The sequence below is a fragment of the Falco cherrug genome, chromosome 2 (genome assembly GCF_023634085.1).
Source record: "Falco cherrug isolate bFalChe1 chromosome 2, bFalChe1.pri, whole genome shotgun sequence".
Lineage (NCBI taxonomy): Eukaryota > Metazoa > Chordata > Aves > Falconiformes > Falconidae > Falco > Falco cherrug.
Window position 1 is genome coordinate 92,153,225 of NC_073698.1, and position 22,540 is coordinate 92,175,764.

Genomic DNA, 22,540 nt, shown 5'->3' on the forward strand with positions numbered 1-22,540 from the left:
GCTTCAGAGAGCTGTATTGGATCAATCCCAGTAATGCAGATACTTCTGCAAACAGGTCCCACTGGTGACCAGGAGCTTGCCCCAAAAAACTGAAGCAAGGGGCAAAAAGAGAGGGAAGGAGGGCAGGATGCAGAGCTTCTGACATCTGTCTCGCAGAACTGCAAGGACCTCTGAGTTGTCTCCAGATCAAAGGACAACTTGATAGCAGTCACCAAACGCCTTCTAGCAGAACACCACCATTCACCTCATCCTTTGCACATCTTCCCAAAAGAGGCCACTATGTTGACACGCTGCGTGATTTATTCCCAGTAGTAGCTGCAAAGGAAGGAAGTGGTAGCACATGGAGACCTGGCACTGGCACTGGCAGAGAGATTGGGGGATCCAGTTCTGGGGACACACACGGTACTGCTGCAAAAAGTGGAGATGGTGCAGGCTACAAGACACAGAGAGTTCTGGGCATTAAAAAAAACAAAACACCCAAACAAACAAAAAAAAAAACAAAACAAAACACCCAGAAAAAAAATGTACAACTGCTGTAGGGAAGGTGAAGAGGAGAATGAAGGAGAAAAACCTAGAGCTGCTGACACAAGGGATAAGATGAACGAAGCTTCAGAGAACACCTGAAGCAGAGTAGGTGGAAGATACAGAAAGCAGTGACAAATAAAGAGCTACTGCGCAGTGCCCTTAGCTTGCAAAAAAGAGTTGTTGAGGGACATCTACTGTCTTTCTACAATAGTTGCCAAAGATGGATGAAAAACTCCTCTGACCACAACTGAGGAAGCAATCTCTTTCCGTAACTTTGAAAGCTGGACAAGAACTGGGGTGTCTTGATCATATCACAGAAAGCCAGGTCATGCAAACAGGTGTCCTTGGCTAGATCCATGCTCTCTTTTACTGACCTCCATGGGCTCCCCGCAGTCTGGGTGTGAAGATCTGATCTGAATCAAATGCCTGATGGAAGTGACTGGCAAGCAGTGGAGTCCCAGGCCACCTCCACAGTAAGGTCTGCAAAACTATTCTCAGCTAAAATTGCAGGAGCTGAATTTGTGTGGAGTGAAAATATATTGAGGATAATGTTTAGGGTTGTTGCAGACAGAAAATAGAATGTTTTTCTTCAGCAAGTACAAATCCCCTTGCATTTTGTCTTCTAGAAGGAGGAATATTACACTGAAGCCATTCTTAAGCAGTAACATATCTTGAGATGACTGAAAACCAACTTTCAATGCATGTTGTCATTTAGTAAGCCATTAAGAAATTTCTCATCATTCCCCTGAAGCCACAGATTCCTGTGGCCTGCTCAGACCCACTTTGTCCTTCAAATTCTCAATCAGCACAATAACAAAGATGATTAGGAAATGTGCGTTACGCTGCCGTCAGTAAACACCAAGGAGAACATCCCGGGCTTCACAACAAAAGATTACTGTGATTTAACAGACGGCCTCCAATCTGAGAAATAAAGTAACTAAAGTAAATAAAATGGAGTCTGAAAAACAAACAAAATACATTCTCAGGCCAAAATGTAAAAGAGTCAATACGGATTTTCAATTTTATTACTTTGACTTAATAAAATTCTTTGGACAGTGTTGCTCGCTCAGTACAACCACAGAGCTTGTAACGGCAAATACTGTACCGTGATTTATGGATTGAAAGGTTGTCTGATTTCATTATGCTGGTCAATATAACAGTGCAGACACCTTCTCTTGGAAAGCTATTTCTAAATTGCTACATCGATATTCAGATAATCAAGATTGATATTTACTTTCTACAGGAACAGCATGTGTATGTATATCTACATGTGCACACGCACACACACACACACACTTGTATTCTGAATATTTCATCTTTTGGCTCACCGCAATACAAGCTACAGGAACTGCTGCTTTATCCCAAACCAAGATCTATGCAGCTGCGAGGCGCCCAGCCCTTCACATAGGACATTTCTGCTAATTGTACCCATTTCCCTCACTAAAATAAATTCTATTGTAAAATAAATTCAGAAGTACCCAGCAGAGGTTAAGTTCAACCATTTGTTATGCCAGACCTACGAAGGCGTAACTTCACCTTCAGTTTACAATGACATAATTGATGGATAAATCACTGAAGCCCTAAAACATGCAGTCCAACACTTACGTTAACACTATTTGTATTATTCAGTCGGACTACAGCATAGTAAATAATTTTTTAACTAAACCTTACTTTTCACTCACAATTTTGCAACAGAAGTACAAAGCAGCATGTTAAGGTAGATTTCAGGTACCAAAGCCCATGTGCCACTACCTACAGCATCCATGCAAGGAGTCTGACAGGGAAGCAAAGGATGCCAGATGGCATCAGCGAAGGAGAGACAGGTAGAAGTGAGAAGGCAACGTGGCCAGAGAGGGACAAGGATGTCCCTCTGCAAGGTGGAACCTAGCATGTTGTCCCTGTCAACCCCCCTTGCACACCTGGTGCCATGCATCCTTCCTGGCTGTCCCCAAAAGTCCTGCCCTGGTTATTCCTCCCTTTTTCCCCACAGCACCGAGGTTAGACTTCAGGATGGTCACCTTAGGTGGCAAAGACATTCAAGGTCCCACAACACACCCTGCAGTGCCGGGGGAGCTGAGAGCAAGGGGAACCCCAAAGCTGGTGGGCACTGCAGCCTGGGCGGCCACCAGCACTCCTCCACGGCACAGACTCGGTGCCGGGCTGGCCATGCCTCTGCAGCACATCCTCCACAGCCCCTGGGGCTGCAAGCCTCTGGAGGGACATCAGAAAAGGGTCGGGAGAGGATTATAGCGGTGACAACAGAAGCTCCAAGGACACACACTCATCCTCTGCGGCAGGAAGAGTGAGGGCACGTCTCGCTGTGATAAATAAACCAGGCCACATCCCTGTTTCTGTACACTACCACAGGAACCCACAGGGTGATCCTTTGCCTTGTCCCACTCGATCATTGTCACCAGGAACAACAAACTGGCTCTTATCAGCAGAGACGTCTCTGGGAAGGAGTGACTTCAGGACACAGTGTCCTTCCCCAGTCCCTTGAACCCCCCAGACAATTTACAATGCTGTCACTCGTACACACTCCCTCCTCATCTGCACAGTTCTTGCCTCTAAATATAACATTTCAATTTCTAAATAAATGTCCTTTAGACCTCTAAAAAGACCTTGATGATAAGCTGTTTTATTGATATTCCAGTTCACTTTTCAAAATATTTGCAGATTATAGGATAAATAGTGTCTGCTTTTATCCCTTTTGGGATATGTTTGGGAGATAACAGTTCGGTAACTTACGTTACCCAGACGAAAATTTATTGGTTAGCACTGGGGAAAGCAGATCTTTTCCAAAATTAGCCTTTGACCCAGTTAGTCTTTCATAAACAAGCAATGATTTAAAAAATCCTCAGCGGATAAGAGATGTTTGCAGTCTCAGCATCAACTTGCACAAATGTTAGAAGGTGTAAGGATAGCAAAGCTACATCATCCATATTTCACAGCATCAAGACTGGGGATGAAAAACTACGGAAAACTTCTCTAATGAAATGTCAAAGCCAACTAGCTTCACTACAGCTAATCCGCAAATCTTGATGACAGTGCAGATTACTCAGCCTGCTAAACTGGCAAGCGCCCAAGGAAACTCATCTCCTAGGGATTATACCTCCATTTAGGTTTGCCTTCCTCTGAATTATTTGGAAGAGCCCTGGAGGAAACAAGTTTCAGCTCATCTATTTCCTTCTCAAGGCTTTCAGTCCACTAACCAGTCTTAAAGCATCAAGTAACAACAGCCCATGCACACACACACACACAGAGTCCCAAATATTGGCATTACTGTGCGATAGGCCAGTCACCCACAGACACCAGGCAGAAAGCTGCTGACGGATGCTGCAGTATAAACCTCCCAATATCCTTCAGGTTTGGCGAAGAAATCCCGTTCTCCATCTACGCTGCCCTGATGCTTGGTTCCAAAACATGCCCCAAATGAGAAATTATTTTTTTCTCACACTGGCTATCTATAGAAGATCCTTTTTATAAGTCTCTGTTATGTAGCTCCTGAATGTCAGGCCCAGCAAATCAAAACATTTTATTGTAATTTCATATTGTTTACTTTTGCGAGGCAGGATCTTGGCAGAGACAAGCGTTTCCTCCAGGGACGAGGAGGATGGGGCTGGGAGCGGGGGGAGGACGGAGGGATGGAAGGAAGCATTTTAATGCAGACTTCCTCATGGCCTGCTTTAATAGGGACCCTGGCTGAAATACAAAGGAAGAGATAGCTAAAAAGACCTTTACTACAAATTTAAAGACACCAGAGAATGGGTGTGAGGACTCACCAGGGCCAGCCTACACAGGCAGGGACAACAGATTTGGGATGCGGCATGGCATGCCACCACCACCAGCCCACCCGCTGCTGCCTCCTCGGCAGGGTCAGGCAGGATCCGGGGTCCTCTCTGGGTGGGCACAGACCGAAGGCAGAGAAGGCACAGGGAAGGAGAGCCTCCCTGGGCTGCTCCCACTGCGTTACCACATGCCCCCACAGAGCCAGCGTGTCCCCCCCACCTGGGGATGGTCCTGGCTCCTTCACCAGACCCTCCTCCTCCCTCCCCAGTCCCAAACCGCGGGCAGGTTGCCCTCTGAGGAAGATGGCACTGCCAGAGCATTTCTTTCCCCACCAGGGCCCTCCCACCCTCCCAGGAAGGAGAAGAGGAGAGGGCTCCTCGCACCCTGCCAGCCAGGGACACTGGAAAGCACTGGTGATCCCACCACAGGCATCTATTTTTCACCGCACGTTTCCAGGGAGATTTGACTCACAATGTTCAAATGTTTGGGTGAGCAATATTTAAGCTGATGAGAGCATTTAAGAACTCTAGGTTGGGGGAATAAGGCATTTGTAACACACCACATTCACATCCTTCACGTGTACATGGTTTTGTTCTGAGCCTGCTGCTGAAGCCTTGGTCCTCCAAGAAGCCTGCAGGAGATGGACAATGCCAGGACAGCAGTATGGCCAAAAGGGATTTTATTGACTTTGTTTTGTCCTCAGCTGTCCTTATCAGAGACTCAGACCTTCTCACCTTCTGTAATCTCAGCTTTCTTGGGCTGCTTCGCACAAGACAAAGTCCTGGGGCCAGACACATGGAAGGAGCACGACGCCTTGAAGTCAGGACTTGTCCCATCTCCAGGACCGCCTGCAATCACAGGCAGATGAGCAGAGGCAGGCAACAACCCCCCCAGTCCCGCATGCTGCCTGGCAAACCTCGGCAAAGCCCAGCAGCTGGCTCTCTGCTGGCCATAACAAATACCCCTGTCCTTCAGCATCGGCTCTCTCTCCTTCTCAGGCTTTGTTTGGGCAGAGAAAGTGGTTCACAAAGACCTTTGTACAAACTCACCCTAACGACAACCGCCTTACTACGTAAAATGATTCACTGGTGTTTAAAAATCCCACAAACAGGAGCCCTCACCGACTTTATGACCGACTTCCCACGAAGGCACCGAGGCCGGCAATCGCTAATGCTCCGTCTGGCATTGACTCCCCGTGAATATCTCTCAGCAATAACAACTGATAGCAGAGCTCAGAGCCTACACATCATCCTCCTGTTTGTACATAAATTCCCTTTAAAAGGATTCCGGCATCCTCACGCTGCTTCTTCCCAAGCGTTCAGACTCTTAAAGCCAAGTCAGCCAGACAGAATGGTGCCACGCAACTACAAACAACACAGGACAATTTTTTATTACAATATGCAGCACTATTACTTCTAAAAGCACTGACAGTAATATGCAGTGTGTAAAAATACACATTCATCATAAAGAGGTTAGATACTAATTCCTGCAGCTTAATTTTTTCTTAAGGGCACCAGCCCATTTTTCAATTAAGGCAGGATAATATTATTAATCATAAAAAATTGCTGATGTGTAAAATTGTTTCCTTTCTAGCGAGCATTGGCTGAGAAACATCAGACACTACCCCCTGAATTAGTCTAACTTAGTGGTAGTATGGGAACTGCATCATCATTTTTGGTGAGGATTCACACCACTTGCAGCCTTGGCCATGGCGAAAGGGGCATCCCTCTGGGGAGCGTGTGGACCCACGTCTCTGCTGCGCTGGGCGCAGGCTGGCAGCAAGGAACCTATGGATATCGATTCCCACGGAACAGCAAGCATCATCTGCTGTGGAGCAAAACAGCCGGTGTCACAGGGCAGCCCCATGCCAGGAGTGTGTTTTAATGGTCTCTGTGGCCTCAGCGTTTCCAGGGCACTGTTTCAGCACTGCCTGAAGATAGAGACGAGGTTTCTGCTCCCTCCCTTGATTTTTGGTCCTAAATTTGGCACTATGGGACTCTGGTGAGGTCCTCACTGCTTTCTCTTTAATGTTTTTCCCCCCCTTCCGCTGCTGCTGAATGGGCTTGACTAACTCCTGCCAAAATAACTGGGCACCTTGCCTTCAGACTGGGCCACCAAAAACAGCATGAAGAAAAGAGAATTAAAAGAACCAACCCAAACCCTCTAAAATAGTAAGTTAGGAATAATAAAACCTCTCCTTGCCCTGTAACAAGCAAGGGAGACACCTGGACTATGGCTTGGCAGGACCCAAGAAGATGCTGCAGAGGTGTGGGCATGCGAGCATCCTCCAGAACTCCAGCAGCTCCCTGCCGCGAGACATCCTAGTACCTGGCTCCTCACTGGGCCCAAACCAGGGACCTTCTGGATCACTCCCAATACGAGTCCCCAGCTCTACCCCAGGCTCGATGTCTGAACGCTTCAGGCAGGCAGGAGGGTACCTGTGCGTGCATGCCCTGCTCTTGCTCCCATAGGCAGCTGGCTGTGACCTCAAGGAGCCCTCCATGGAACACAGGCAGAAGCACCCAAGAGAGAAGTAGGGTTGCCCCAGGCCCCTCTGCACTGGAACCAGGAGACAACCCTCCAGCAGGTTTGCTGGGGATGATGGAGCTGGAGGGAGGCAGCCCTGCTCCTGGCTCCACAAATGCACTTCACTTCAGTGCACTACTTCAGTGGCACGGATCCAGACAAAACACCTTGCCTCCAGCCATGTGTCCAACCCTCTTCCCACCTATGGGCACCCTCCCTCCCACACATTGCTAAGCCATACATCCCCTGACTTTTGGTGAGATTTTGCACCCCCCTGCTTACAGGACCTCCCACAAGCAGCTCATGGCAGTTATCTCCTTTGCAGCTCAACCTCTGCCCATTGCCTGGAAAACTTTCAATATCACTCCCAACTTGCACAGCCCCACCATTCATCTCCTCCCTCCCCAGTCTTGTTTTTCCCCTCTTCTGGAAACTTCATGCTCTGTATTTTTTTTCCCATAGCGACCAATCTCCTCCCAGCTGCAGAATTCCCCTCCTGTTTTTCCCACACACAATCAGCTCCTTAACACTATTCCCAGTTATCTGCAGCCTTGTGTCATTAGTTTTCTGACATCACCAAATACTTTCTTATCTCAAGCTGGTATAATAATACACATATGTATACATATACATATATAAGGCCATCTTCCACCATCTTATTAACTGCTGACCAAGAATAAACTGTGTAAGGAGAAAAGGCCAGGCACTGGGACCACCTTGGGGGATGCCCCACCCCACAGTTGTTGCCTCTTGGCAAATACTATGAAGAGGAGCACTTTCATTCTGAAGCCTGCAGAAGCAAATCAAATAAATAGAAATTGTGAGTTTCAGCCAAAAAAATCCTTTCTGACAAGAGTCACCCCTATTCATATGACTAGTCTCATTAAGATCAATGAGAAATGGAAAAAGCTGCAGGACAGAGTGTGCATGTTTCTCCTAACTGAGCTGTTCAGCTGTATTTTTCCTTGTGAAAAGGAAAACAAACCCTGTACCACCAAAGCAATAAACGTAGTGCGATTAGTGGTCAGCAACTCACCAGATACCACTTCCCACAGTGCTATAGTTAGCAAGTACTCATCGACAGTAAGTGTTACAAACAACTGGATTAGCAAAGAGAGATTTTCGTATTATCTATACCCATATATATATAAAAATACCATTTTGTACAAATCCAAACTATGTGAGGTTAAAGCTAATGGGCTAGCTTTGTTGAGCATCTCAAAAATCAAATTAACTGCAATCAAATTCATGGCACAGCTCAGGGTTCATTTCATTACTATCAGAAAATTCAATCTCTGAAATCTTACAATATTAAGCTAGAGCAACGATCTTTCTGTTAAAGTTCTTTCTTTTTTCATTTTAAGGTGAGAAAAAGCTGGTGGGCCCGGGGAAGGTGGGGGTGGGGATTCCCGATGGATACTACTGAAAGCTTGGCAAACATTCAATCAATTACTCTTATATAAAGGCAAGAAAAAAAGAAGCATCCTTTCAAACACATATGAAAATACATTTTGCAGTACAAATTCTAGCTCTTGCATCTATTTCTACATCATGCCTTTTCTTGCAAAAATTAAAGTACATACACGCATGCACCTATATAAGCATATACATATTTAAATTCAAAATACAAATCCATTAGGGAGCTACTTAAATTTGCTCATTGCTGCAATAACTAATCATCTCTGTGCCGTACTGTAGGAGGGAGAGTCAGAAGTTCATTGCATTAAACGCAGGCATCCTCCTTGTTTTAATGAAGCTGCCTTTTTGGTTTATTTTACAATAAGCACTCTTTAACCTTACTGCAAGACCTAGCTGTAGAATACTCACTGCAATTTCAGCCTCCTTTTTTATCCCTCTCTTCAAGGTTCCCAGCTAGGTTTCTCGGCGGGAGTCAAGTGTGGTTTTAATAAGGCAGATGAGGCAGGGCTTCTCAACTGCTTTTGATAGAGGTGAGGTGGTCAGCTCTTTATTGACTTTCTGCAGTACTGCAGCTACGGACCGTACAGACAATCTTGCTTTATGAGCATGCACCAGGCAGGAAATGGGCCTGGAAATTTCCAGCCGGCAGTGTTTGATGCACTGTTTGAAAAGCTGCACGATGTGCATATAAAGGAAATGAAGGAGAGCCTGTTTTGTTGTTGTTGTTGCTAACCCATCAGGCTGCAGTCGCTACATGTACCTAGGAATGCCTGCTCAGGAGCCATTTTAAGAATTAGTATGTCTCAGCAAAAGGAAGAAAACCACGTTGGCTATTTTGTGCACATGAGAGAGTGCTGCGTATCAAAGATCCTTTTATAAACGCTTGGGAAAATCACATGAGAGGTAACTAGCCACTAAATGATTTTACTGTCCCTTTCTTACGTAAGCAGCCACAGCACATATACACTGTATACAGTGCACAGCTGCGCTGATACACATGCATCCTCACAAGGGGATGTGGAAAAAAGGAAGCAATCACAGGCTGGTATCATGTACTATTAAGGTTTTATTGATACCAGCACAGAGCAACTGCATGACTAATTAATGGATGCTCACAAGCTACACACATCCTTCCAATCAAGTGGCAATAAAACCAGGTAGCCTTCTTCACCCTCATGCATATATTACTTCAGCTCTTTACCCTCCTCCCTTCATTTTCGGACTGCTGCACACCCCCACTCCTCTCACCACCCCACACCTACACTAGCAAAATGATATTCCATTGCTCCGGGATCAGGGATGTGCACACTCATGTCCCCGCTCAAGAGCTTCCCACGTGGGGCAGAGTGAGCCCCTCCGAGCCAGGTTTGTAATGGCAGACAGGTTACAAACTACACCGACAGGAGGTCTGGAACTCCCCACACCCCCACATCCCCACACCCTGAGATGTCTCCACACATGCAGACACGAAAGTAACTATTCAAATTGGGCTTGACATCTCTCTGTGCCTCTTTTACTCTCTGCCCAAGGGGGATAATATCCTCCTGCTCCAGCGGAGCGCAGTGATGGTGAGCAGATCAAAGATGGCAAGACAGTTCAGACACTTGGGTGATGGCAGCCCTACAAAGGCTGGAACAGACTTTAGTCCATAGGAAAATACCACACACGCGTACCCGCACGCAGGTGGTGCTGACTGCACAGCGACCGTGGATGCAAACTCCGGCCTGCATCCAGCTGCAGCAGCAGCAGCTGCAGAACTGCTCTTGTCAAGGACTGGCTGAGGAAGCCAGGTCCCACCTCCTGCTGAAGCACCACACCTGAGTATCCAGAGCTGCCTGGAATTCATCACGATTTCACATCTTTCTGCTAATTGCAAAGCTCTTGGGGACTCTGAAAATAAAGCCATACACACACACACGGGTTCAAAAACCTTACAGCTATGGTGTTACTATCACAGCGTATGTCCTTACTGCATGTAAGATTTAACTACATGTTTAAATTCTACTGACTTCGGTGGGACATACGGATCTGCTTAACTTTCATGATGTGCTTAAGTGTCTTTTTGCAATAGATATGCTTTCCTACACAAGAACTTTAATATATACTAGCCATTTGTTTCATAATTACCTGGATAATATGTCTTGCCTTTCCAAGTACAGCACTGGGCTGTACTTTGTCACACGTAAACAGAAGAGCAGGCAGGAACTGAGGCAGGCTGGATTTTTAGTTAGCCACCTGAAAAACATGGACAATGATGGGCAGATGATACCGCTCCACACTGCAATGTTATCCGAGTGCTCCTAAATTTTTGCCCACTAGATAAGCATCAGCGGACAGCTATAACATAGTCCATAAAGGAAGGTGAGGAAAGGACAATAACCCATAGCACAGAACATTTCCATACTGTGTTCTGCATTTTATATTTAAAATGCAGCTACAGGGAACAGGCGTCCTGTGAAATAACAGATGTTAGACTCTCACCGCACATACACTGCTTTAATTCAGACGACCTTGCTGAATTAGGAAGCTAAATACAAGACAAATGTTCACCTTCTCTCCTGAATGCCTGTCTTGAGCAAACCTGGTTTTGCTGGCATTTGGCTGATGTGTGTTTCCTCCCAGTTCCCCATCTGCAGCTCCCCAAAGTGCGTTCTTACAGAAGTTAGGCTTGTATTTCCAAATCAAATGCTGCTTACATTGTGAACCTCATGAATTTTCTTTGCTGATAGGAATTAGCAACTGCTTGACTTTAACCCTCTAACTGGGCAGAAGCTGGAGACTGGCCTGGACCTGCTGCCAGTTTGTGCTCTGGGTCTACTCCCAGCAGGCAGTAGATGCTCAGGACTTCTGGAGAGTCATGTGCAACACATTGATTATCAAAATTATATGCAAGTCTCACTCTAAAGCTGAACTTAAACATTCAGATGGTTAATGATTTCTTAAATTCTTAAGGTCCTTCTTCTGCATGTGTTTAAAATACTCTGAGAGAAGAAACAGACTGGCATTGTCTTTCAGTCTTTTGCTGGTGGCAAAGCAGATTATTCCTATCATATTCTGCAGGGGTGCTGTCAAATGCTGTTCCAGGCTATGGGCCAAAACCTACCCCCAGTCCATGTGCTCAGTTCCCACTGGCATCAATGATATCTCCACCACGGACTGACAGTAGTAAATGGGCAGAGATGTGCTGGCTGCTCAAACAGCACGATCTATGTGCTGAATAATTCATTTTAAACTGTTGCACAGATGTCAAAATGTTATTGCTGATTTCTAGCCAGCAGAATGGGCGTTTCTTCTCCCGATACAAGTCTGTCACTGCCTGTAATGCCAGAGAAGATCTGGGGGATGTCTCAGCAAGACAGCAAAGTCCATACATGGCATGCCTGTGAACATATAATTAAAATGCTTGTTACAGGCCACCTTTCACTCTCCTTATTAGGATTCTTCTATGGATGCACTTACCCCTTGCCTCCAAAAAATTTCAGACAAGCAGCTTAAAACATGCCGCAGTTACGTAGGTTTGAGTGTACAATCTCCAGCAACCACCTCAGCCCTTTGGATCTTCCCTAAGGTCCCACAGAAAGCCTCTAAGTACAAACAACTGAAGAGTCACAGCCAAGTCTGGGTAACAAAATAGGCCCAAACAAACATCCACCCTACCCCCCACCCCCCCGTCTCTAAAGGAGACTAAGCAGATCTATCCTAGAGAGTTTGTCAGCCCAGCCACGGCAAGAGCCCCATGGCAGAAGTCAAAGATCTCTCTCCCCTCCAAAACCAAGGAAGAAAAAAGGAGTTCTCCTGTGTTTCTTCTTTTGCAGCCTGGAGCTGCCAACCTGTTTGGCTGGGCTTAGCACCAAGATCATCCAGGAGCCAGCTCACCCACCCAGCCAGCCTGGTGGCCTCCAGCTGCTGATGGCCAGCAGCACCTCCAGGAGCAAGGTGAGACTCCTGTGTGCACACGAGCTTGGGTGGCATCGTGGTGGGCGGCTGAGGGTGGCAGGAGAGATGGAAGGAAAAGGGGAAAGATGCAAGAAAGCTGCAGGTTTTGAAGTGGGATCAGAGACTGGACATCTCTGACACAAACCAAAAGAGCAAACGCACCCTGTGCCAGCCCAGACTCATCTCTGCTAGGGCTGTGTTGGCTAAAAGTGTGATTTTCCACACTCATAGATGGGCTTTTTCATGTCAGCTGGTCTGTGTGGAAACAGACCTAGGCTTAATGAGGTCTAATTTGTTTTAAATCCATAGGTTTCTTTTTAATAATTAACAGTCCCCATCGCTCAGCAAAGCCATTCCTTACCCCTGACTACTTGCTATTAGGAATGAATTTACTGTGAAATACTGTTAAAAGGTGGAAAGCAAGTGACATAATTCAAGTTTTAATTAAAAAACATATATATCACAAAGCCAGAGCCATAGAAGGAATCATAACCGAAAAAGCAAAAAAACCCTCTTCCTCAACCCAATGCCTACTCTCCCCAATTACTTGCTTTATTCTTTTTATGCTATTTGAATTCTTGTAATTGGTTTCTCTTACTGGATGCCCTGCACCCAAACCGTATGTAAGGTTTTCTCTCTGCAATTCCAGGAACTAGAGAACGTGTCGGCATCATTACCATGAACATTACACACGCTCACACGCGAGGGTCCAGGAACTACAATTAACACATTAAGAAATAATAACTGCCAAGGGAGCAACGGAAGATAAACAGCATGGAGCTGATGTAGCAAGAATTCTGCTTGGGAAAGGGCTGTCTCTTGGGTAACGGGCAAGGGAAAGAAACCAAAGCACCGTGCAGCATTGCCCATGTAGCAAAGAAATCCCCCAAACCAGCTGAACAACTGTTTATACATTAATTTCTTGAAATTTAATTTCACTAAAAGTATTACTGGCTTCAAACTCAATTTTGAAAGAATCTGAAGGCTCCTGTTTACAAAGAAATAATAATTGTGTCCTGTTTGAAAGTTTAAACATGATACGGTTTTTGCTATTTGAAAAACTGTTCTGATGTGCTGTAGGTTTGTTGTTTCTCGTTCTGTTTTTTTAATAGAAGCCAGAAATGTTTATTTCTTTTATACATGTACTTATATATATGTATGTAAAATACATTAAAAAACCAAAAAAACCACTTTTTTTTCCTGCTTGTTGACATCTATTTTGATGATTGCCTTCTTTTTTCTCTTTTTATAATAAAATTGAAAGAATTAAATTATTTTCCAATTTTCCTAAGGATTTTTAATAAAAACAATTCTTTAGATTCCAGAGTCTTTTATTTAAAGCTTCCAGCCTGCAAATGTTTTGTGTGAGTAGTCCTGCAGAAGCTGCATAACAAAAGCCTGCAAGAGTATGCCCACCATTTGGATATGTATTTTCACCACTGTAACCAGCAGAAATCATGGACCAGAGCGGTCCTTTGGAAACCAGTTTTGACTTTTGCTATTTCTTTCAGCTGGACTAGCTGAAGGCCTCAGTATTTTATTTTTCATTGAGATTAGAAGCCAAAGGAACGCGACAGCACAGGCGAGGCTTATGAAATGCTTTGTCTCGTGTCTCCTCCACCTTGGGGCTGCACAGCCACAGAAAACCCAACAAAAATACTGCCATGATAACCCCTTTCCTACATTCACTCACATCGCTGCGAGGCAAAAGGGAGGCAGAAGAGGCTCAGACAGGAGGGTAGGATGAGCAGCCCTGAGCAAACCCACCTTTCGCCGAGAGAAGGGTGCATCCCTCTCAAGCTGGGGCGATGCCCATGACCCATCTGAGGACTCAGGCGCAGGGTTTCTGTGACAGGCATGATCCCCCACACTGCACCCGAGCATCGCTCATCAGTCAACTAAGACATTTCAGCAAATCACATGGCACTTTGTAAAAACATAATTGTTTTTATTTTCCAATTTTCCATGTTTTGCGTAGAGTGCTGCTGTGTTCAAGCGAAGTGAATAAAAGCATAAACAGTGAGCACCATCTGGAGAACATTCTTCCAGCACGCTGAGAAATAGCAGCTGCCTGCGCGCTACCTGCTATAAATAAATGTCATTTAAAAATGTCCAAAAAATTGTTTGTTCCTATTTGATGGAACCGCAGCCAGACAAAAAATTTCCTTCACCATGTGTTCAGGTATCTGCCATCTTCACAACAAAAAAATAAAGACCTGTAGATGTTTGTTTCTCATTCCTCTATGTTAATATGGGTATCGCTAATGGATTATCAACCCTACATGTTGCTCTAATAACAGCAACAGAGGTGGCAACTTAAAAGTAACACATAAACAAGACATTCAAAATCCAAATGTTTTTTAAACTGTACTAGGTTTTAAAATGTACAAGATGGTGATATCCCTCAGCCTGCTAGCAAGAGAACGGGTAAAATTATTCTGGCTTTGAACTGATAGTGTATCTGTTTGGAAGAGGAAAAAAAAAAAAAAATTCGATAATTTATTTTCAGTCTAGCACAAAGCCACAGCGATCTCCCTCTCTGCTGACAAAATACAGACCAAGTTGGCTGTGGGGCTGTGATGAGGCTCTGTGAAGGGTCAGTGTTTGCTGTGTTTGTTTAATCACTGCAATTAGAGCTATGCAAATAATGAAATTGTTTGCTATGGTGGCCAGGCTGGTGAAAAAAAAGAAACCTAAAAAGAAGTGTTTGGGTTGAGCCATTTAAGAACCATTTTTTCTTTTTTGGTAAAATGAAAAAATAGAATTGTTTTGTTTGTTCCACTCAGAGGGCAGCAAAGCCTTGACAGAATCCATTCAGTGTGAAATGAAAAATACATTTTCACAACGAAACAAAGTGTTTGCGCATTTGACATTTTTCCTTTCATTTTTTGTCAGACAAACACTTTCAGCACCCAGAAAGGGATGCTTTGGAGAGCTTACTGTTTGCTGGGGGAGGAAGGAAAGGATCTGACCATCCCTTATCCTAACCTCAGACACATCTCAGGCCTTCTTGCCAGGGCAGGATTGAGCACTCAGCTTTCTTCCCTGAGGAAGCCACCGCCACCCTTTGCTTCCCTGCTGCCAGGCGCCACGCTCTGGGCAGCCCCCAGCTCCGGGAGCCCAAGCGGAACCTTCCTGCTCTCCCCCGTGGTGCCAAAGGGTGCCGGGCGGGTACAGCTACAGGGACAGCAGCGTCACCATCTCTTGCTTACCGGTAGCCCAGGCACAGCTTACACATCTAAGCAACCTCACTGATACCGGGCCAAAGCTTCATCCCGCTTACACTCGTGATATTTTGAACCAACAGCTAATGAGGTTGATTATCTGGCCGCTGGTTTTGGGGAAGGACAGTTCTGATCTCAGGAAAGTTAGTGATAAAATTAAAAAGCCGACTAGAATAAAAGGACTAAACCCACAGAGATCAGGCTGAAGAAGAAGAGGGTTGGAGAAACCTTGGGGAGTCATGACCCCGGTACCCCAGGCACTGCAAGATGCGTGCTCCTCTCAGAGGCAGGGCTGCCTCTGTCTCCCTCTTTCAGCCACCTACACTGAAACATCTTCCTTCTTCAGTGCTTCAGGGGACACTTCAGTGGGTTTCAGGTGGGAGGGAGGTGCACACATGCTTTACAGAGGAGGCTGAAGCTACCCACGGACCTGGGAGACAAGAGTACTCCCACACTGAGCACCTGGGTCTGGATGAAGCAACTGCCTTGAATCTTCCACAGCTGTAACGATTTACAACTGCCTATCAAAAAACCAACAATGACCCCATGCACCGTGTGGCTCTTCCCAGAGTGGCACAGCCCCTACAGCCCACAGGCGGTGGGTATGTGCTCCGCGCTACAGCACAGGGATGAGGCAGCCTGAATTCTCACTGATGAGCCACCAGCGGGAAGAAGGATTTTAAGAAATTACAGGATTTTTTCCCTACATTTTTTTTTTTAAAACATTGAATTAGTAAGTGTCATGAAGTGATTGGGAGCAAATCTATCTTGTGAAACATCCACAAAACCGGGCTAGGTCCCTTGAAGGAGAGAGTGGCTGTGACTCCCGAGGCACGGGGCGCATTGCTGGCCTAGCTCCTCGTCATCATTTCAGGGCAAGAGTGGAAATGACAGACACAAATCTGATTTGGTCCCTCCCTCAAGCTATGCTGCTTTCTCCAAAACCAAAGTTATTGTACACTGGCATGTTCACCCAGCAGCTCCGCTAAAGCCTTGTGTTTCGCTGGGACTAGTCACCGTTCCCACTGGAAGCAAATGCATCATTTCCACCATATTTTATTTTCTGTTTTCGCAGGGACTCAGTGTGCCAGGAGCTGCAGGAACAGGGACGAGGGTACAGTCCCTTCCCTGATGAAATCATCATCTCAAACCCAGCAAGGACAGGAAATGATAACGTGGTTATGGTTCCCATTAGCCGTATTTTTTCTAATATAAATATTTTAGCTACTTCTATTTATGGAGCCCATTCACACTAGTTAGATACTTCAAAAAGGATAGTTAAGCTGTCTGGAAATCAAGATATTGGACTACTGATTTTGTTAGGATGATGATTTGCCTAGATGAACAAGGTTTTCCCAGACCAGGTGTGCAGGGAAGGCAGGTGGCAGGAACGTGTCTGTCTGTCTGTGCATGCACACATGCGTGCGTGCGTGTGTGTGTGTATGGGGAGGAGGGCTGTTCTTTGGTTTTGCCTTTGGTCAAATTCAAACAATGTGCAGTAACAAGAAGTAAATGTCATTTTCCTCCCATCCATCTTAATTTGGCATCCATTTTAAAGCTTACCTTTGACCTTTTAAAATGTTAATACACTTAAGCAGATATAAAAACCACAAAGCTCCTGGAAAAATTAATCATAGCCATATCACGATGCTAGTCTAAAAATGTAACATCAGTTGTTTTCCTCTTTAATTTCAAGTAACATTTGTTCGATGCTGCAGCAGTAACTATGCTACAACTAGCTATTATTTCCTTTTCAAAAGCCACGTTAAATGCTATAGCAAAACCCCATCAGCACAGCCAGCACAACCTACCATGATTTTTTTTTATTGGCTAACTGCCTAGAACCACAGAAAAGGTCCTGAAGAAGACCTTGAGAAGTCACCTAACCCATCCTTCTGCCCCAGGCAGGACCAGCTCTCTCCAAACCATTCCTCACAGGAAACCTTACTTAGACTTCCTTAAAGTAGCAGCCTTAAATAGAACTGGAAAAAACTGCACAAAGTATATAATGTAAATAAGAAAATAATTCATATACGTGCACTACATATACAAGTATGAAAATACAAAGAGACAACCCTGACCTAAATGATAACTCTCCCACCTCTGACCACTTCATACCCTTTAACCAAAGAGTTCAAAACAGGAAACTCTAATAAAAACACTTCCTTCCTTTTTAAAAATAAAAGGCTGCTAGCTTGAGAACCCCAGCTCTTTGGAAATGCAGTGGCACCTCTTCTCAAGAAAAGTGGTTTCAGAAGCACCAGGTCCCACAATATTCAGGCCTTTACGCTTCAAAGCAAAGAGCTCTTCAGTTCCACCAGAAAGCAAATAAGAAGCAAGAGTGATAACGAGCCTCTCCAGTAACCAAAGCAAACCTAAAATGTCTGGAGCCTGCTCGTGATCAAGGGCATCCGCCTGACTGTTGACTTAACCATTTCAGGTGGGAAGCTATACTAGGTTCCTCTGCAGTTACACGCTATGAATGTGGAGATCCATGGCACACAGCCATATGCTGCTTTCACTTTATTTTCTGTAGCATCTGATGGCATCCAGGGATACCCCCATCAATTTAATAACCCCCTTTAGAAGACAGAAAGCTATCGTGACAGCCAAAATGTATCCTAAAAGACAAGTGATGGGACAGTTTTGCAGCTAAACACAGCCGCTACCCTAGCATCCAAAAAAATCGCTTAAGGATCTAAATGGCAAAGCCAAACCAAAGGCAGATGCATTCCTTGAGTGAGTGGGGAAGTGTAACTCCTTGCAGCTGATTTCTTCCACCTACCATTTACTTCTAATTACTTTGGTTCCAGCACAACAGGAGCATGGCCAAGCAGTCTTCCACAAACTGAACACCCGCTTGAGTACAACAGTGGGGGGAGACACAAGATAATCAAGCTTGGCACCACCAGCCCCATGAGAGAACGACACCCTTTCATGTGTCCTGCACGCACAACACAGAAGAGCTCTAACCCAGAGCCCAGCTTTTTCCATCATGGAAGCCTTGTGAATCCACCCTAACCATACGTGATTCCTCCAGTGGTGGAATGACAAGAGGTAACTCCATCCACCCCCCAGAGACCAGAGATGAATTAGCAGCACATCACAGCTACAACAGCGAGGCTCTTCCACGTGTTCTTCTTCTAGGATCCACTTGTTCAAGTACAAATGCATACATCTGCCTGTGCATCTGGATATTTATTTACAACTACAGATTACACGCTCTCTCCAATAAAGAGCATCCTGTGCCAAAGGGACCTTTTGCTCTTGCAACAGGATACCCTCCAGGGCTGCAGACCCATGCTTTGACTGATCTTCTGGGTGAAGCAATCTGATCCAACTTCTCTGCCATGGGGCTTGTGGAAAACTCTCCCCCAAGGCCACGCTTTTTACATAGTGGGTCCAACGGGCCTGGCACCTGCAGCAACTGTCTCTGAGGACCCCAAAGACAGCTGCCCAAGACAGTAACACAGACAAGAATCTTCCAAACAAGGAACGCTCCTTCTCATTTTCTTCCCTGGGAAGTACACAATGCTTTGGAGGCGGGGGGGGGGGAAAGTACAATAACACATATCTGTATATACGTTCCTAATTCCTTCTGGCATCCCCCCAGTATTCCACAGTCTAGAGAGCAAGTTCAGCCATGTGAGCAGTTGTCTTCCCCCACCTTTCTGCGGGGCAGACCTCCTGGCCGAGAGCTGTCTCCTGATCTCCAGCCCCATCACCAAGGCCAGAGATGAGGGCATCTATTATGCAGACAGTGATGCCTGAGTGCTCCATTAGGAAAAATCGTGATTTAAAAACAACACGTTGCCCTTCCTGTTTGCTTTGCAGTGGCCTTCCGTGGATCCACCTCTACAGCAGGTGATCTATCACCAACAACCAGAAAGATGCATATTATACAGCCACAAAAATACTTCATATTTCACTTAGTTTCCCGTATCTTCCATTCTCACTGCCCTTCTGCATCATCCAGTTCAACGCTCCTCAATATATTTTCTTTACCTTATTTATATATATATCTAAATATATATATATGTGTATATATATGGACTACCTAATTATTTTTTAAACCAAGGACCATTTTGTGCAGTATTGTCACATAAGCTTTCAAAGACAATCAAATTTTAATAAAAATAAACACAATGAATACACACGTCTCTCTTTGCCACTCACGACCCTGTATTTTGGGGTTTTTGCTTGCATGCCACAGAATGCACACGTGCTGTTGTTATACTGCTTGTGACTGGTTTATTCACCATCTTCTGATATTCATGGACTGTAAGTTAAGTAACACTTCTCTAGCTAATTAGTTTATTCACTAAGCACAGATGAATAACTGATGAGCTACAAAAAGTCGCTATTGTCTGAGTCAGTCACCAAGTAACTAACTTGGCCATTCAACCAGGGAGAAGTTTTCATCTTTGAAAGGTGACAAGTAGCTATGTAATGACTTCTATTATTTTCTCAATAAACTCAGAGAAAATAGGACATTGCAGCTAGAAACACACAGAAAGAGAAATTAGCTGCTACTGTCATTAAGGATTCAGAGGCTGAAAAAGAACGTTGGTGCAATGCAGCTGGAGAGGCTTTATGGAGTAAAGTGATTATTCTCTGGCCATTAACGAATTATTTTTCACTGGCATACAAGACCTGCACTCCTTTGGCATGAGGAGCACACTGTCTGCCGGGGTAGGCAAGGGCCATTGTCCTCTTGGCCCTCCTGGTGGCCACTGCACTTCTCCCAGCTCTTTGTTTCTATGCCACAAGAAAAGCAGAGAAATAATTTAAAGGCTGAAGCACATGCAGACGTTAGAGAAGAGATTGCTCCTCAACAGTAAGCCTGACCAACTGAATTTGGAGCTACAGCCTAGGATGTTCAGGGGGGCGCTTGCCCTCAGTAGCCCCACTGAAGCTCAGTGACAAACTCCCTCTGACGATCCTGCCCATCAGAGCTGACCCCCTGTCACTGGCTCAAAGACAACAAGATAATTAAGACACTAATAGACCTGGTCAGCCCAGGGGCTTGTTTTGAGATCTTTGCACCTGCCATAGGGGAGGTGGGGGGGAATCCAAACCTAAGCCCAGCTTGCCCATCAAGCCAACAGCAGCCACCTTTCTCCTGCTATAGCGGCTGCTCTCTAGCCACTTTAAGGGTAGTGCAAGCAATACAGGGACCTGTTAGCCACTAAGCTGAAGGACGCTTTTTTTCTGAAAAGCATGAAGAGGACAGGACACCTGTCCTAGGCTCTTTGGTTAATTCTTGAGAACTCTTAACTCCATATCTGATGTCTCATAGAAGCGTTTCCAAACAACTACATGCACAGATGGAAATCAGTGACAAGTGGTGTCCCTCCGGGGTCTGTACTGGGACCAGTACTGTTTAATATCTTCATCAATGACATTGACAGTAGGATAAAGTGCACTCTCAGCAAGCTTTTTCAGATGACTCCAAGCTAAGTTGTGCACCTGAGGGATGGGATACCATCCAGGGGGACCTGGACAAGCTCGAGAAGTGGACCTATATGATGTATCTCATGAGGTTCAACAAGGCCAAGTGCAAGGTCTTGTACCTGGGGCAACTCTCAGTGTCACTACAGGCTGGGGGATGAAAGGACTGAGCAGCACTGCGGAGTAGGACTTGTGGGTACTGGTGGATGAAAATCTGGACCTGAGCCAGCAATGTGTGCTCGCAGCCCTGAAAGCCAACTGTATCCCGGTCTGTGCCAAAAGAAGCGTGACCAGCAGATCGAGGGGGGTGATTCTCCCCCTCTACTCCCCTCTGGTGAGACCCCACCTGGAGTGCTGTGTCCAGCTCTGGGGTCCTTAGCACAGGAAAGACATGGACCTGTTGGAGTGAGCCCAGAGGAGGCCAAAAAGGTGATCAGAGGGCTGAGGCACCTCTTCTATGAAGACAGGCTGAGGGAGTTGGGGTTGTTCAGCCTGGAGAGCAGAAGTTCTCCAGGGAGACTTTACTGTGGCCCTTCAATACTGAAGGGGAGTTGTAAGAAAGACAGGGACAGATGTTTTAGTAGGGCCTATTGCAATAGGACAAGGGGTAATGGTTTTAAACTAAAAGAGGGTACATTTAGACTAGATATAAGAAGGAAACCTTTTTTATGATGCGGGTGGTGAAACACTGGAGCAGGTTGCCCAGAAAGGTGGTAGATGCCCCATCCCTGGAAACATTCAAGGTCAGGCTGGATTGGCCTCCAAATAACCTGACCCTAGTTGAAGATGTCCCTGCTCATTGCAGGGGGGTTGGACTACATGACCTTTAAAGGTCCCTTCCAACCCAAACTATTCTATGACTCTATTAACCAGCAAAAATAAAAGGGTACTGGAAACAGGTCCAGCTCAGAGGGTTCCAGTCACTCGCACCCAAAGCCAGCACTTGAGTGCAGAGCGGCAGCTGCCGCAGGGGTCCCCCAGTACACCCGGCCACTCTGGGACTGGACCCTGTAAACTCACCCCACCCATGTCACAGTGCTGCTCTGCACCTTAAAGGACAGCATGGATAGACCTGCTGGGGGCCAGGGGGGTGCAGGGAGGAGGGAGGGAAAGCCAGAACTAACAAGAAACATTAAATCGTCTGGCAGACCAACTCCTCCACAGAGTGGTCTATTTACAGAGCTGCTTGGTGCCCTGGGAGGGATGGGCAATATTGCAAACCCAGGAACAGAAATTCCTGAGGAGAACTGAGACAGTTCTCAGTTCTGAGGTTAACAGTGACCCCTCGCAGCCTAGGACCTCTCACGCAGCCACCTTCTTTTTGAAATCTAGAGTCCGCTGGGAGAATTTAGCCTAGGGCTTTGAACAAAAAATAAGGAAAAATTCTCTTCCTGAAGACAGTCCATGAAACCCAAGCAATGCTGAAAAGTGTTTTACTGTATTGTTATTCTGTAGATGCCATTTCTGGAGGCGTGACCCAGCACAGCCTGATCTCAAAACAAAGCCATTCGTGGCTAGCACCACACATTGCCAACCTACTCCTTCCATTCAAAATAAAATATATTAAAAAAAAAAAAAAGGCAAGTACCCCCATAAATCATTCATCCATCCCAGTTTCATAACGAGAATATTTGTCAGCTCCCATTTTGCTTCCCTTTCTCCAGCTGCCT

At 45.6% G+C, this 22,540-nt stretch overlaps 1 protein-coding gene across 2 annotated transcripts in view; it reads right to left on the reverse strand.

Moving 5' to 3' along the window:
• The window catches only part of RAI2 (retinoic acid induced 2), a 47,110-nt gene that overhangs the window by 21,130 nt on the left and 3,440 nt on the right, over nucleotides 1–22,540 (reverse strand). The window contains exon 2 of one of the 2 annotated variants that reach the window (XM_055702951.1): nucleotides 10,387–10,494. The exons of the other annotated variant lie outside the window; for it this stretch is intronic. The gene's annotated coding sequence lies outside the window, so the exon portion shown is untranslated. The remainder of the gene's footprint in view (nucleotides 1–10,386; nucleotides 10,495–22,540) is intronic. 2 annotated transcript variants of the gene reach the window in all.